Source organism: Cotesia glomerata, linkage group LG1 (genome assembly GCF_020080835.1).
Source record: "Cotesia glomerata isolate CgM1 linkage group LG1, MPM_Cglom_v2.3, whole genome shotgun sequence".
NCBI lineage: Eukaryota > Metazoa > Arthropoda > Insecta > Hymenoptera > Braconidae > Cotesia > Cotesia glomerata.
Genome location: NC_058158.1, coordinates 29,702,806 through 29,721,479, shown reverse-complemented (window position 1 = coordinate 29,721,479; position 18,674 = coordinate 29,702,806). Strand labels below are relative to the sequence as shown.

Sequence of the window (18,674 nt, the reverse complement as noted above, 5' to 3'; positions counted from 1 at the left end):
GACTGTGGTTGGATGATGACGTCACATTCATCAAGCAACATCCCGCAGTTCACCCCGGGGCATGCGGACCGAGAACTAATATCGCTGCTTCCTCAACTACCATCCTGCTCGCGTGTGATTGCATTTATGGCTAAAGGGTACCACTGGTGAATACCCGTAAATTACGGATAGCTTGTATTGTATATTGTCGACATTTAGTTCCCATGTATGGATGTATGTATGTGTGTGAACCTTTATCTAACATAAAACTGACAATTGGATCTACTGTAGTACGGTTGTAGCTATCATCACTTTGTTCTGAGCTAAGTATTTTCATTAGTCAAACACACTAAGAAACAAAGGAAAAAGGAAAAATAAATTAAATCTTTTGTACGTTATTTTCGCTCGTACTTAACCACAAATTAACTAGGAAAACACAAAGGGTTTGCCATTTTTACTCGTAAATAAATACGAAGACAGACAAAGAACCTCCTAAAGTCTCAGGATAAAGACAAAGCGTGTTTTGCTTTTGTAAACAAACGAAATAAAATAAAATTAGACTACGTTATTTCATTCAACTTTAATTGGTTTGTTTTCGAGAGAAATTAAATTTTTGTTTATATTTAAGTATGTATGCTTTGTTTAAAAATATTAAACGCATTTTTTTCAAAACTTTCTTTTTACAGTCGATCAGTTAGATTTTTTAAAAATGGTTGATAATAACAATCCCAAATTTTCTCAACTGTATTTTTTGACCAAGAATTAATAATTCCGAAGAACATTTGATATTTGTAAAAATTATTTTTTAAATTTACAGCTAAAATTTTCATTGAAAATTAAATTTTTTTTGTGAAGTTTCCATTTTGTTAAAAAATACATATTTGTACTATTTTATGGATTAATCCGAATATATTTATTTTTATTTTAAAATAATCTAATAAAAGCGATTACATAGATATAATTTTTTTTTACCTTTTGTAGATTCAGCGAGATTATTTAAAATAAATTTTTCAGCTAAAATTTATTTTAGACTACGTGTTAAAACTTCGATTTTTAATAATGAACTACACAAAAACTCTTTGTAATATTAAAAAAAAAAAAAAAAAAAAAACTATTTCATACGTATTTAATATCGATTAACAACATGTTAAAAATTCAGATTTTTATCTCTACATTACCTCAACGTTCGATCCACCTGAATCAATTAAAAAAGCCTCTTCAAACAAAAATAATTGAAAAATCACTTTTTACTTTTTTAGTGCATATAACTCTAATTATTGCAATAGTAATATGTTTAATCCACAAACAGAGTTTGATTATTATAAACTGACTTCTCAATATTAATGAATATTATCTGAGATAACAAGAAATCCTGGGTGCTCGTTCATGACTATATATATATATATATCTGTGAAAGCAGCTTATTTGCTACAAGGTATAGATAGTTACAGATATAGGTATAGATACATACATACTTTATAGACATATAGATAGAGATAGAGGTAGCGGGTCCAAAGATTGCCCTCACGTAGGAAAGCCAAGCATTGGAGATTTGTCAAGCAGTGATTAATTAGCTAGGTAGGAACGTAGTCGTGTGTTTACCATGACCCTTGTGCTAAATGCAAGATCCGACTGTAGCTTGCTGCAATTTATGTTCAAAACCGCGTGCGGAAATGTGCATAATGGTGGTAGTAACACCAGTAGCGCCACCACCGTTGCGTCCGAGTAGGCTTCTCTAATCAACGGAGCGTGTCAACTCTGACTCTAGTCATCGAGCATCTGTTAATTTTTATTTATATTTGATTTTTCAAATTCACATTTACAATCCCAGAGAAAAAGCTTTGTAAAAGCTCCATCAAAGCGATGATTGATCTGTTTGATTATTGAGACTATTTCACCTGATTGATTGAATGATTGATTGATAAGCCGTAATTGTTAAACGGGTGTTGATAAATATCCTGGAAATAATTGAATAGAAGGAATTTTTTCATTTTTGGCGTATTTATATATACTAGGGTAAATAAAAAAATCAATACAATAAAATTTTTTCAAATGATTATATCAAAATTCAAGCTCTTAAAATTTATATTAAAGAACATGAAAATAAATATTTTTTCCCACTTCGATTCACGACCTCTAAATATCAAATATCAAAAGTTCAATCTTTTCCAGGATTTTTATTTTAGCACACTCTGCCGAAATTTCATAATCATTTGAAAAAAAAAAAACTTTTGTAAATTTTTTTGATACATCCTAATAAATTTATACAAAATGTAGAGCATTATTTATTTATATTTAATAGTAGCATCATGCAAAATGATGTACGAGGAGTAAGTGAAATAGCAAAATGTTTGCAGTAGATTATTCACATTTGGCGTCAAAAACAATTTGTTAGTCATGACCTCGTAGTATATTTCATCTTGTTGAACGTTTCTCTCTTGATACTATGTACTCTACTCTATGCTGTTCGTCTATATCTCTATTCACCGCACTGTTGGTTGTTCTCAATGTGTGTCTATGTCTGGGACATAACAACGCTAACGTATACAGCAAGAAACCTGTTATCAAGCACGATAGCAAGCATCCTACTTCGATAGTAGCTGGTACCTACCTACCGACTAACCAGCCAAGAGAAATAGGAACAGAAGCTATAGTGTTATATGGAAGACATGGTTCCATCCCGGATGATAGATGTTGGTGACGAATACAAAGGAGAGTAACACCCGGCGTGCACACCGAAATACGCCAGGAGGATTTCCGTTGTATACCAACACATTTACAACACCTCGATGCTGCTGCTGCTGTTAGCGTGCATACACACGTTTTCTCGACATTTTAGACACTCATGGAGACCCCGAGTAAATGCAACAAGAAACAACGTGACTCTCGAGATCTAAACCCTCCACCCACCACCCACCACCTACCCAAGAGTATGAGGACGCATTCCTCTCGATCTCACATTCAATTGTCTTGTTGTTGTCAGCTGTTGATGTGTGTTGTACTTTATCAATGCGCTTTTTCTCTGGTGATATTTTACATTTTATTTGAAAAAGCGTGTTATATTTTATGGCGATGGTAATGGATGCGGTGATTGATTTATTATCCAAACAAATCGTACGTGCTTCTATAATAGATTAAATATTTGATAATAATTAACTCATGACGTTCAATAGGGAATAGTTCAGGTTAATGTGTACTCATGTTGAGGACCTGTTACGTAAATATATATGCTCATCATCTTGCTTGTCTGTGCAGCTTCTCTGTCAATATTGATGTCGGTTAGGTAATTTCGAGACTGTATTTGGTGGCCATATTTTTACTTTGATAGGCTAATTATCTCGGTTATTATTTATAAAGTATCTAAAATTATATGCATGACCTCTTGTGCCTGTTGTTGACATGGTAGCCTTACATTTGAGCCTATCTATTATTTGATTTGAAATTTATTTATCGAAGTTTAAACGGCAAACTGATAAACTACAAAAAATATTAAAAGAATACGAATTTTTTATAAGTAATAATTTTGCAATCAGCAATCAAAAATCAACCGTCATCAATTTTTTATTTATATTCGGCGAAGCGAGTGAATAAACGCAAACATATTGATATTATTTCAAATCAGAATTTATAGTTTAACCAATAAAATTACTCAACTTTCGAAAGCTGTTCTTGGTTGGAAAATAAATCTATAAAACAAAAAGTGATGTAACAAATTGACCAAGTGATACAAAAATTGTATCCTATCTATTTTTAAATTGAAATAACATATTCTTGCTTTAGTTAATATAAAAAGTATATAAAAGCAATATGAAAAGAGGCATTAAAATTATTAAAAAAAAAAAAATTAACTATTACTGTAACCACTCCACTGATAGAGTTTCTCAACTGGCTATAGGATAAAATAATTTTGAATTATGTAATCCATTATTATCTTAGAACAGTGTTCACGTTAATTGAAGTTAAATGGCGCGACGACATCAATCCGTCGTTACCTGTTATACCCAGGATGTTAACGACAAATGTACCACTGAGTAATATAATAACTATTAACGTACCAAATGGAATTAACTCTAGATACAATAACCATCATGAACAATGAAATTAATAATTATAGCTTTTCTCTTGGTTTGTAATTAAGTTTAAATTTTCGACGGGTTGTACTAGTGTTTACGTTAAAAGGACAGTATGTAATTATTTCTGCCACAACTAATTCAATTTAGCTAAAACGCCTTTCTTATATTCATATCGTTGAATCAACGAGTCATTTCATTTAACATTATCTATTTGGTTTTATAATGTTACTCCGGCGCCCGTTGATAGCGCTCTTTATTTCTGTAAGTGCATGGACTTTTATTTTTTATAATGAGAAAATTTCTTTCCTTCACATTTATATTCACACTCTTTATCAACTAAAAAATTATCTCCGTATTTAAGAGTGATAAATGTATAATAGGAGCAGCGAGATTTCATTTATTTGTTCGAAAATATTTAAAATAAAATCTAAATGCTGACCAAATTTCTTAGTTTAAATTCAAAATAAAATTTCGAGCACAATATCATTTCATAAATATACTAAAAATACTGGTGATAATAATAATAACAAATATAAGAAAAGTAATAAAATGTTGAAATATTTTTTATCGGGATTACTATCAAGTGAATTTTATGTTGTCGAAGGAATTGCAGAACCAAGTAAAACGTCTATTTGTGCATTTTTCTTTTATTTCGAGCTCCTCTTCTTTAAATGAGATGAAAAAAGTGCATGGATAATAATGGGTCTATGTGTATATGTGTATGTGAGAATCGACTACTGGTTACTGCGTTGTGTTCAGTTCCTGTTAACTCAAGCAAGTCTAACGCAACTCGACGCTTTTGCGACTTTTCTGTCGATTCAAACTTTTCTTGATGTGGAATAGGAAACTCAAGTTAAATTTATCGTTTTGTTCTAACGTCCGGCAATATTTTTAAATTTATCCAAACTTTATTGATTCTTTTTTTTTCAAAACAACAATCTTTCGAGAATAAAGAACATTTCAAATAATGTGTCACTCCATATTTATTTTCTCGGCCCACAAAAAAAAAAGTGCTCTGTACTTTTGACCGGACCTACCTATCTTTACGTATTTCGACGCGCTACATCCGAATCTGAAGTCAGTTTTGCCCATATACCCTCAAAATTTTGAGTAAAATGCAAAAAACCCAAAAAAGGCAAAAAATTGCGAAAAACTGCAGTCACAGCAATGAAAAAATTTTTTTGGACCTAGATCACGTATGATTTTCATGTATTTCAATTCACAGAATTTGAATCTAAACGTTTAGTAGCTTCTTGAGTCGTCAAAATTTTAAAAAATTGCAAAAAACTCAAAAAAATTGCAAGAAATCATGAAAAATCGAAATTATCGAGATTAAAAAAATTTTTTGGATTCAGATTGAGTATGATTTTTATGTACTTTGTTCCACTGAATTTGAATCTGAAGTTATTTTGTCCCATTGACGTTTTTAACTATAAAAAAATTTCAAAAAATCAAAAAAATTAAGAAAATTGCAGTTATAAATATGAAAAAAAATCTATTAAACACGATCGTTAATGACTTAGGTGCATTTTCATGGATGGAATATGATCTTAGAATTGAAAAACTGACAAAATTTTCAAATCTGTAAAAGATAGCATGTAAGGAGAAAGTACAGAACCATGTTTTCGAATTTCGGACTTTTCTGTTTTCTTCTGGTATTTCTTTTTTTAGCATCCAGCAAAATATTGATTAAACTTGATTAAATTTATTTTTATCGAAAAATCTTTTAAAAACTATGCGAAGATAAGGAGCGATCTTTCTGATTTTAAGCTGTTCTTCGCTTGTGTCGAATCCTTTTGTCTTCGAATGACCTACGCAAAAGGTTTCTTTTTTGCTCTCTGTTTTCATCGGGTACATCTCTTCAGTGTCCAGCAATGATCTGCCATCATATTGACATTCCACTTTCCTTGATATCAACTCTCTATTTCACTTATGTCTTTGTGGAATCTTTCGCCTTGCTCTTCACTGTAGTCACCAAGATTTTCACGAAAATATTGAAGGTGAGAATGTAATAAATGCAATTTAAGATTCATTGAGCAACGCAGAGTATCGTAATTCTCCAACAACTCTTCAACTAAATTTTCGTAATTTTCACTCTTATTATTTCCCAAAAAATTTTATGACACATCTTCAAAACTCGACCATGCTGCTCTTTCAATGTCGTTCATTTCATAAACGAAGTTTAATAATTATTAAACACTTTATCGAACTTTACATGTTATCATTATTTATCGCAATAATGAACAAAATAACATGTATGAGAGGAATTTCAAAAACCATTACTCTGAAGAAGGCTTTAATATTGCATAATTATTACACTGATAGAAGTATTTCTTAGCATTGAAGAAGATTTCTTTGTATTTAAGAAATATTTCTTAAATACTAAGAAATATTTTTTAAATTCTAAGAAATGATGTTTAAGAAATGATTTCTTAAATACAAAGAAATCTTTTTAAATACTAAGAAATCATTCTATCAGTGTAATACAAAAATAATTAGGAAAACGGTTGACCCTAAAAGCCATCCCTGCAACTTCCCGCTCATTTCATACTTAAGCGCACAAACCTACATTTATTACGTTTTTAAGCTCTTCGAGCTCATCCCTATTACATTTATATACAAATATAAAATATAAACAATGCTGTGAAGCGGGAAAGAATAGGAGTTACGGTAATTATTACGTGAAGCGTTTCACATTCACGTAACAGGATATTGGTAGGAAAGGATTGAGAAAGGAATGTGGAGAGGATCATCTTAATGTGAGTTTATAGAATATGCGAGAAAAAATTATTAGATAGCTCGGACTGGGATTCGAACCCAGAACCTTCCGAAGATATGTCGGCTACTCTACCATTTGAGCTATCCGGTCTATACTAAATTTCCTTTCGCTTATTCTATATACATTAACCCACACCGTCCATCTTACGGTAAGCATTTTTACAAATATAAATAATACTGTGAAGCGGTCTATAATATTCGTATCATTTTGATCTCTCCGATCTCAAAAATATGCTAGAAGTTGGATAAAACATACTATTTTTCGAATTTTTAAACCGCAATAACTTTTGAATGAATGAACCGATTTTTACGTGGTTGGTGGCATTTAACGCAGTTTTTAAAGCCTCATAAAGAACTCTTAAGTTTGAATTGATCGAACAAGGAATTTCAAAGTAATTCCCAAAAAATGATTTTTTCGATTTTTTTCGTTAACGATAACTCACGAACGAATTAACCGATTTCGACCGGGCTGGTGGCAATCGACGTGTTGTTTTGATGTTAAGAGCTGATTAGTTTTTAGAATTGATCGGTTAAGCCGTTTAAAAGTTATTCTAAAAAAACCACATTTGAAAAAATTTTTTTTTGCAGTTTTTTTGAGATTTCTCAAAATCTACTGGTTCGAATCGATTCAAATTATAGTCAAAATCTAAGTTTATTCAAGCCCTTTCGAATGGTGCCAACCGCGATGAAATCGGTCAAGCCGTTCAAAAGTTATGAGAGGTTTACATACGGCCGTACACACACACACACACACACACACACACACACACACACACACACACACACACAAACGTACGGATATCATCTCGGAAACATTCGGGGAGGCTTCCTAGGACCTTAAAACGTCAACATCCGTTGAAAAATCGCTTTTCGAAAAACGGGGTGAAACCAATAACTTCCCGATTTTTGAAAATTTTCAGTTTTCTTAGCGGGAAGTTAAAAATGACCAATCTTGAACATAACAACTACTAATTATCATTAATAATAGCTAATAATAGCGTGTATTGATCATCATCATTATTGTAGTTTTCAGAGAGTTTGATAAAGTCTCAATAAATGCAAACAAATTTAAAACAATAATAATTATTATAATTGAAATAAGTGGAACTATTTAAAACAAATATCAAAATCTGGAATAAAAATAAGATACAGCTAAAATTTTTAAGTATCTTAGAATAACTACTTAAAGTGGAGACAAACTTTCGTACTCTAATGAATCTTCTAGTGGAGAAGCGAGTGATTCCCGATAAGAAAAACTTTCCTGGAAAAACAATTTCCTTCCTCGCTTGATTCGCTATCCCCGACAAGAAACTAAACACATTTATATACATGTATAAAGTTCACCGTGAGATGAATTTTATCTTCTTCACCGCCCTTAGACTCATTTAGTTGTCTCAGAGCTTCGTGTTCGCCAGCTTAATCTACAATCCGATTTATTTTGATTACAACCCGAGATACTAAAGACGCTGATGGTGACAACACTTTTGCTCACCATCATCATTAATCCTTTATCCCATTTACAAATTAATTGTTCGCTAATTCTTCACTTGATCCAGTATTTATATTTATGATTTTAATTATAATTATAATTATATTAAATTACTTCTCAACCCAATTTCCACAAGCTCAATTTATTTAATTAAATTCTAATGCAATGGCGGATAATTGAGTTCACCATTCCTAGATACGATTGCTAAAATTAATTTCTGTTGTTATTATAATCAATAATTTACAATGCAAAAATATATACCGTCCACTAATTATGTAATTGTATTGGCGTCACTTTACATATCACGTTAATGAAATTTTCATAATTTAATTTATTCAATAATCTAAGTTCATAAAAATTTAATGTAATACTTATTCATTTTTTTTCCATGACAATTTTTTCTCAGATAAAATTTTATTAAAAATAAATATACAAATTAAAAAAAAAGTATTTTTTAAAAATTTGTTTTGTAAGAAAACTGAATTAATTTTTTTTAAAGTTAGAACGAAATAAAAATTCATAAATTATAAATAAAAGTTTCTTATAATAATCAAATAAAGATTATTTAAAAACAACAAATTTTAAAATACGAGTCAAATTTTAAAGCTAGAATAATTAAAATAATAAATAACGAAACTCAATCTCCAAAAAAATAAATAAAAAAATCAAAATCAAAATATCTAATTTAATACTAAAAGAATCAAAGCATCAAATCTTCAACTATTGATTTGAGACATAAGAAAGTGATAATGTCGCCAATGTACGTGATTTAACGATAAAATGGAGTACATACCCACCAGAGAGTATCCAAAATGCTTTCTCACTATTTAGTTAAGCTTTGAGCTCCTACTGCTGACTATTTAACCCTCCAACTTCACACACACACAACCTCACAAAGGTATAGTACACCTTATATCACTTGCACACAAAACAATACTAGTAAGCTCCCACATACACTCACTCACACTTCCACCAGAAAATAGCGCAGTAGCCTATTACTATTACTATACACTTGGGTTTGTTTGCGAAAAGTAGTCGAGAGTCGAAGCCAGCCAAAAGCACAAGGTACTTATTGTTAAGTCCCTTAAGTTCCAACTCTTAGGCGTGCTTCATACTCGTTTCGTTATCAACTATTTATATCTATAACTAAAATCTTACCGAATAGTTATAAAACGGCAGCATCTTAGTATCTAGTAAATATAAATGACTTTCTATTCTTACCTGCTAAATTTTTGCTCTTTACTAAATACTCAAGAGACGTTCATTATTATTATTATTAAATACCGCATACGGCTTCAAACGTGATCAATTATTACAAAAGCTTGGAACGAGAGACGCACTACCAAAAGCATGCACTGTCTACGAGGGCTTGGGTAAATAGTTGCAGGTGCCTTCAAAGTTCTTGATTTTCGCTTGAATTGCTAATCCATCAGATCCTCCATAAGGTCCTTTCAATCTATCTGTCTAACTAACTAACTGTATGTCTATCTATCCATCTGTCTATCTTCCTCAATACCTATCCCTATCCCCGATGTGCAACGCCGTCAATGTCGTTGACCCATTTCAGCAGACAAGATAGAGCCGTAGTATCTCCTCCGAAGGCTTGACTCTAATACCGCCGCTAATTCCATCTAACACTAGATAGTTATACCTCAGTCATCTATTTATACCTATACATATATATCTTCGAGTTATCTTATCATCTCTGTTTGATCAAAATTGTTTCAGTCACAAAACGCGGAAAGTCAACAAGTTCATTAATAGTATATTACACTACAAGGCTTGCTCGGCTTCGTCTCGGGCATCATGGCGCGCAGTGCAGGAATCTCAAATTTCTGCCCATGTAGTGTATACTAGTTTTCTTGCTATCCGGTCGAAAGTACGCAAAAAATTGCGTTGAAAAATATTGATGCCTGCCCCCGACATTTGCGGCACGAGCGAAGCGAGTGCTGCTGGTCGAGAGGGGGGCATCAAATACACTTGTCAATAAAGATACTAATTTATAATCTATCATATTACTACTTTCTTTTGAGAAAAGATCTTAATTTAATTAAATAAATTTAAAGTTATAAATATAATACAAATTAACTCTGATTTTAAGAATAAAAAAAACAGAAAAATGAAATAATAATCGTAAAATGCATAGAAAAAAAAATTAAGAAAAAAATCTGTTTGTGTATTTTTTCAAATAATTATTTGTTCAATAATGAATTTATTTATTTGAGAATATTTATCAGGATAAAAAATATTTCTCGTTTCTTTTGGTAATTTAAATATTAAACAAGTCTCATTTCATTAAAATAAATATTTATTTTCTATAATTAACTTAGATTCAACCTAAAATGATTGACACATAACAAGATAGATGAAAATTAAATTAGCCGACATTTGAAACTTTTTATAATTTATTTTATTGATAAATAATTTTTAAAAAATTAAAACAAAAATTTTCACATGTAGAAAATTTCAAAAATTATACGTGGAATTTTTTAAAAATATTTTTTTAGTTCTAGATTTTAATTAATAAAAAAATCAAAAATTGTTGAGTGTCGGTTAACTTAATTTTCATACAAGACAGATACATTCATAACAATCACAAGTAAGGTTAGGCTTATAAACATAAGTTCTAGAGTGAGCGCGACTACCGACTTTCGGGCTTTCTGCCGCCTCGAGTCTCGTTGTCAGTGCATGAATGCATTATTTCGGCCCCCCGTCGTAGAGCGCATGCACGACTCGACCACGGTATAAAAAAGGGTCTTTCTGCCGTAAAACCGCAGCGGGAACCCCGTACTTTCGATCGGCGTAGTAAGAAAACTATTTAACTATTAACTCTCGCAGAATCGCGATAAATATAAAATAAAAAAGCAAATCCATTAGTGGAACAGCTTTCAAACTTTTTGATAAAAGGCCTTTTTAAATTCACCGTGAAAGTCCTCCTGGCAAAAAAGTTAGGTCAACAAATGTTTTTACCGATTGTTTTATTAACGTCGAAAACACAAGAACTTTTGTTTTTAAATGAAAAGTTGGTTTCAGTTTTAGTTTTTGTTTTTCGAATTAAAACACTCGGTACTTTACTAGTTTTCAGCTGCATGCTGTTTGCATCTGATTTTGCACGTAGTTTAGCATGTAATGTGATGTGATGTATCGCAACAAGTACGCATATAATTTAACACTTCCACGGAGTATGAGTATACGAGTATACGAGCTCAATTTCCAAGTGAGTCGTTTCATTTCAATATCGCTGATTTTTACCATTGGTCAACTTGGCTGGTTCGCTCTCGATAATCCAGCTCATGTTTCATGTGTAGAGTGGGAGGGATGGTCATTGAAAATCGATCTTGTCAAAATGCCGTTCACCGGGTGGTAGATCCAATTATTTTCGTATGTCATTTATTATTTTTGTTTTTATTTTTTGGAATGTTTACAGAGTGAACAATGTTTTTATGTGCAATATCCATCGATGGGTTTAAATTTGAATTTTCGAGGTCTTTTGCCAAGTGAAAATATTTCATCGGTGACTTGGCAAAAGTAATTCGCTCGGAATGACGATGTGAATTTGAAAACAATCCCATGGTACTGTGAAATAAAAAGGAAATATTTTTTTCTGTTTCTCCGAATAAAAGCAATGAACAATAAACAAAAAATAAATCATGTACTGAATATACTAGAGTAAGTACACAACAAACATATAAATATCTATTTAGCGAACAGAAAATAGTTCCCCGTGGAAATTTATAAAAATTGAATTTATAAAAAAGTTACCCCGATAAAATAAATTCAAATGCACATGAACATATACATTCACATTATTATTCTGGGGAACCGCACACGTATTTCACATCCAGCCCTTCTTAAAATGAAAAACGGGTTTGAAGCTCAAAAAGTTTTAAGTCATATAAGAAAAGAAATGACACCACTTGGACTATAACACTCTACGTGCTTGTGTATAATGCACACAAAATACCTTTCTGAGCCAGAAAACTGCATACTTACTCACCCATTATAATAAATGTATGTACATGCAATATGTATCGAACATACACATGCACGTAGATCTATACAAGCAGTGTACACTGAACCGGATATACATAGATAGTACAGGTTCGAAATAGCTCGATGTCTCGGAAGCAGAAGCCTAACCTACATGGGCGTAACCTAAATGCTCACAGTACCTTCAACCCTCTCTCGAGAGCTAAATAGTGTTTACCATTAAGGCCATAGGGGCAAGAGATACAATTATCCCAAATTTAGTTTGCGGAAATGACGACCTTGCGATCCCCAAAATTTTTATTTTCTCCCTGTTATGTTATTACATTACGTGATAATGATAAACTTTATCGTTAATATTTGAACACCAATATTCAATCATTTATCAAATCAATCGATTTTTAAAATTTTATAAATTCTAAATGAACAGTGAAAAATTTCTGATATAGGTTTATCAGCTCTTATATGGTCATATTACACTTTATATGACAATAAGAAATAAATTTTAAACACAATGACAGATAATTTGTTTAGAAAAATAAAAATATTTTTTTAGCATTATTTTATTGATATCATCATTATATAGTTACAAAAATTTATATATTATTAAAAATTTACAATAGTTAGTGATTTATGACTTTTCAGACTCAATTCAATCGAGATAACTCATAAATTTATTTTTACAAAGTATAATATTAGATCTTTTCAATATATGTATAATACATTATTTTTTTATAAAAAGTTTTTTTAACAACCTAAATTAATTCTTGTTTGTAGGTCAGATTTGATAGGGGTAATACGCTGTTTCCATTTATTTACAAACTTACAAGCTAAATAGCCCTTTGGCTTAACTTATTTTTTATGAATATTTGATAAGGGACTTTATATTTATTCCAAGGATTATAATCCATATTACATTTGTTTTTTTAAATATCCCGTGTTTTTGTTTTTGTATTGTAAAAGTTTAAAGTTTGTATTTGTAAAAAAATGATTTTTTTTAACATTGCAATTTATAAAAAAATTATGCAATGAACATGTATGTGATCATGTTAGGCTCGAAATTGACACTTCGAGTCATATAAGAATATATCAAACCATATTAAGAAAGATATGTCAATATATGGCCTAACATGGCCAATTTTCATATCAAGACATATCAAAAATTATTTATGGATATTTCAGACCATATCAAGATTTATATTGACTGATCGAAATTTTTTGATAGGGCATATAGGGACATATCAGGCGATTTCAGGAAATTTTTCCATGTGTAGTCTAATAATTGAGAATTTATTACTGAAATAGAACATACTCTTCTTCAAATTAATTAAATGCATTGATTGTATAAATTACACAATGCACAAAATATCATATATTTAATGGATTTAATCATACATGAGATCTATTATATAATATCAGCTTTTACACAATTAGTGATTAACATATAAGCAGTCTAATTTGTCGTAGTTAATACCGGTTAGTTAATGTGACAGCTGATCCTCTTTCACTTCTATCACATATTTCCCTTCTCTCCTGCTGTACCAATAAATCCAATTATCTTGCATGACTACTTGGTTAATGCTAAAATAATGCCATAGAACAAGTATTCGTAAACGGCACAATAGTCTATTTGCATATCGATTAACAATTAAGAGAGATTACTGCTCCATGTTGTTTAACGTCCCGTCAGATGTAACATTAGTTTATATTTTAAATATTTTTTCATTTTTTTTGGTTCTTTCGGGTGAATAACAATCGAGAGAAGTATTGAGCTTGGAAGTAATTAGGGTCGAAAGTTTTGAGAAAGTTATTTTCTTGAAGTGGGAGTGGATGGAATATTATAAAAGATGAGATAAACTAGTGACATCTAATATGGTTGTGAGCAGCTGCTGGTTAATAATGAGCTCGTTACTTCCTATTAACATATATATTGTATTTGCTACATACATTTTAACGCTTCGACTGATATGTTATCGTTATCATACACTCCCAGCGATACGTATGGATACATTTATGAATATTCTGTAATTAATTATGAATTGTAATGTATTTTATTCCAGTTTACAAAATTGATGAAATAAGTTATTTATATTTAGTATATAGCTGTATTATTTGAGAAAATATTGTGTGGAATATTTTATTATTGATGTTATTTTGTAATTATAAGTTTTTCAAAACTCTTGAAAATAAATTTACACTTTATTTAACTGGAGACTTTTATTTTAATAATTAAAAAAATTTTTTTTTTTAATTATAATAACTTTTTCTTTACCGAAAAATGAAAAATTGAATGATTAAAAATTTTTTAATATTTCGAAACCTTTGAAAAATTAGTTAAAGCATTTAGGGCGACTGAAAGTTGGCTTTAAAAAAGTTTTTCTTTTTTTTTTTTTTTTTGAACAAAAAAGATTTAAATCGGGAATTTATTAGAGAGATATGAACTCGAGAATAAAAAACGTCTGATTGTCACAGAATACCAAAAAAAAAAAAGTTAACATATAATTGATTGGCTACAAAATAAAGCATCCAGCCTTAAAATTTATGTATGAAAATCCCCAGCTTCTGGATCTGATGAAAATAAATTTACTTTTTACGTTTTTTTCCCGAAAGACAGGACAAAACTAAAAAAAGTAATCCAAAATAAAAATAAAGTTCGCGGCAATAAATCATTAGAAATAATAAACGTGGCCGTAGAAAATCCATTTGTCACGGCGGACACAGCGTAGAATAGAATCGCCGGCAGAAAAGTTTGATCTGTCGTATGGTTGTCGATACATTTTACGAACTAAAATAGAAGCGATGCCATGTCGCCCGAGTCCAACAAACTAATCTCGACAATCCTCAGACTCCAGATAACTTTTCTGACCATCCGTCGCGCTGCTACCACCACTCAACACGATACTGTAAGGAGAAACAGTCAAACTCAAGGTGGACGTTTATTTTCCAGGATAGGTCAAAGTTAAATTAAAAAAATAAGCGAAACGCTACAAAAAATTAAATAATATCAAACGACGGAACTAAAGAAATTTTGCTGTATTGTGAGCACGTATACTTTGTACGATAGTAGTTACATTACTATACGCTGTACGTAACATACTTCCATTGTTAAATTACTCTTACATATATATTATATAAATCGACGTTCTCATTTCCACCATCTCTATCGTGTTGTTCTCGTTGTCGTCGTCGTCGTCGTCGTCCGGTCTGCAACCAATGGATTCTCGTTACCAAGCACCGTGAATAGTCTACTGCCCCCACTACGAAACTTTTCTGAAAGTAATTGCCAAAGTCTATTTTTTTTTTTAAAATGCAAAAAAATTCAAGGAATCCAATGGTGCAATTTGCACGCAAAATTTCGTTGCCGATTTTTTTTTATCTATAAAAAACTGTTGCAAAAAATGTTTCAGCTGACTATAATCAATATGTACGGAAATACTTTTTCCGAGGAGTTGTTTAAACGTTATAAATATAAAAGTTCAATGTTTTCTGAATCCATTGGTAACAAATTTTTTATAAAAATATTCATTTTTAATAACAAAATAATAAAATTAAATAAAAAAATACTTGCCTAACAGCTGAGCTTGTTACCGACACAGTCTGCGCAGCTCTTGAGTGGGGAAAGTTGCGCGCGCCGCTGGGTCCGTTTGAATTGCCACGGTGTATGACAAATAAAATTTTCAAGAAATTTTTTTTTTTAATCATTTATATAATCGTGTTTTTTAAAAATTATTTTATAAATAATAAAAAATATAAATGTATATTATATGAATATTAAATTTTGTTGTTAATACTTAACTAGTCAATGGCAAAATTAGAAAATTTTTCTTAATATTTTTTTAATTATTATTACTCATCGTTAAATATAAATTATCTTAATACTTTCCTAACCAAAAATAATTATAAGTTACTCTGTAAAATTATTTTAAAATCACAGTAAGAAATATCATGCTTAGTTTAAAAAAACATTTTTTACAAAAGTACATAATAATTTTTCATTGAAAAAAATATTTTTTTTCGTACAACTTTAAAGTTTAAAATAATTCTGAGAATAATTTTCGAAAAACACGATTATTTAAATGATAAAAAAAAAAATTTATTGAAAATTTTATGTCATACGCCGTGGCAATTCAAACGGACCCAGCGGCGCGCGCAACTTTCCCCACTCAAGAGCTGCGCAGACTGTGTCGGTAACAAGCTCAGCTGTTAGGCAAGTATTTTTTTATTTAATTTTATTATTTTGTTATTAAAAATGAATATTTTTATAAAAAATTTGTAACCAATGGATTCAGAAAACATTGAACTTTTATATTTATAACGTTTAAACAACTCCACGGAAATAGTTATTTTCGATACGTATGCGCAATGGTAGGTATTTTGGTAAGCTTGAAGTGACGTCATGAGGCTGAGATTATGAGTGCATTCTCAACAAAACCGAGCACGTTGTTATCGGTCGAGCGAAGCGAGACCGGATAAAACGTACGAGGTTTTGTTGAGAATGTATTTATAATCTCAGACGAGTGTCATCACTTCAAGTTTATTACCAAAATACCAACCTTTGCGGATTTGTATCGAACAAAATTTTTTGTAATAGCAACGGCGAAACTCGGATTTGAGAGGATGCAAATAAAATGTTATTCATTTATGAACTGTCACACGTAAATAAATGACAAACTAAAATATTAGTAAAATTGTTTACAAGAATCGATTTGTCGCCAAGATTTTTTTTTTTTCGATTCATACTCTCCCTGGTGGATGATTGTAGAAATAAACGAAACTCAATATCCTATAGTACTTTTTAGCATCCATGCGGGAATGTAGAGACAGACAGAGAGAGAGATGTCACTTATCCTTACGTGTGCGTGAAAAGTAGACAACTATAGATGACCACACGGGAAAAAATTTCTGGGAAAATTTACGATACAACTATTGTAAAGCTGGACTATACTTTTATTACTATTAATTGTCAAATATTTTAGAAGAAAAAATACTATTTATTCATGAAAAATTACGATATTACTATTGTAAAAAGTAAGAGATGAAAATTTCCAGTGCTGCCTCTGTATCTTTCCAATAGAACTATAGCAAATTTTACAATAGTTGAATTGGAATGTTTCTCAATTAGTGTGAGTGATGGCCGTGACAGCGCTAGACTCCGAGTTTATGTAAATGTTAAATCGTATGGGTCTTAGTTTAGCTCGGATAGCGTAGAGGGAGAGTCTCTGGCTGCCAACACAGGGTTCTGGGTTCGATTCCCAGATAACACAAAAAGGTCGGTTTCTTTTTTCGATTACTGTACAGGTACCAATTAGTCCAACCTTCCATCTCTCTCCCTCCCTAATATTTCTTTTAAAAATACCAACTGTGAATTTTTACAATAGTTGAATTGTAAAGTTCACAAACACATATTGTATAATTTGCTCTATAGTATCCGACTTTTTAAGACTCTTGCTAGTCTTATTTCTTGGATAAAATTTACAATAGTAGATCGTAAAAATTACTAAATGAGAAGTATAGTCCACCGTTACTATTTTATGTAGTAAAAATTACAATAGTAAAATAGTAAAAACTCCTTCAATTTTCTTTCCGTGCAGATTATCATTCATTTTACACCTCCTAACTATAGCTCGAAAATCCAAGTTTCGCGGTTGGTATTACAAAAAAGTATTTCCGTACATATTGATTATAGTCAGCTGAAACATTTTTTGCAACAGTTTTTTATAAATAAAAAAAAAATCGGCAACGAAATTTTGCGTGCAAATTGCACCATTGGATTCCTTGAATTTTTTTGCATTTAAAAAAAAAATAGACTTTGACAATTACTTCCAGAAAAGTTTCGTAGTGGGGACAGTAGACTAGAAATCCCACTTCGATTACTGTCCACATGAGCAAGTATTTCAGTGGTATCGTTCTATTCTTGAGTCATATCTATTAAATTTTATGTGTGTTACTTCGTTGTAAGTAGGGATTCTCAAATTGACTGATTTTTTGCAATAGAAAAATTTTGATGGTTGGCTATGAATTCAAGATTTTACCACGATGACGTATATTTATATTTTTGACCGAGGCAATAATATATATTTTTGTAAAGTTTAGAAAATTTTAATAAAAATATTATTAAACACTATAAAAATTTTGTGTAATGGATGTTTTTTGATTGATTGAATTACTTTGGAGTGAAATTCACTTCGAGAAGGATTTCATTTGTATAATTATGTGGATTGAATTCTTTATTTTTTTCGGCAATAAAAACAAAAAAATAAGTACTAATTGAAGATTTATTTTATTCTAAAAACTCCAGACTCAAATCTTTTTTTTTTTAGATCAAAATCATATTCCCTTCGAAATCATTTCGCAGGTTAAAAAACTCC

General features: G+C 30.8%; 1 protein-coding gene across 10 annotated transcripts in view; it reads left to right on the top strand.

Moving 5' to 3' along the window:
* LOC123258506 (disks large 1 tumor suppressor protein) overlaps window positions 1-18,674 on the top strand; it is a 308,892-nt gene that overhangs the window by 170,649 nt on the left and 119,569 nt on the right. The gene's annotated exons all lie outside the window — the stretch shown is intronic.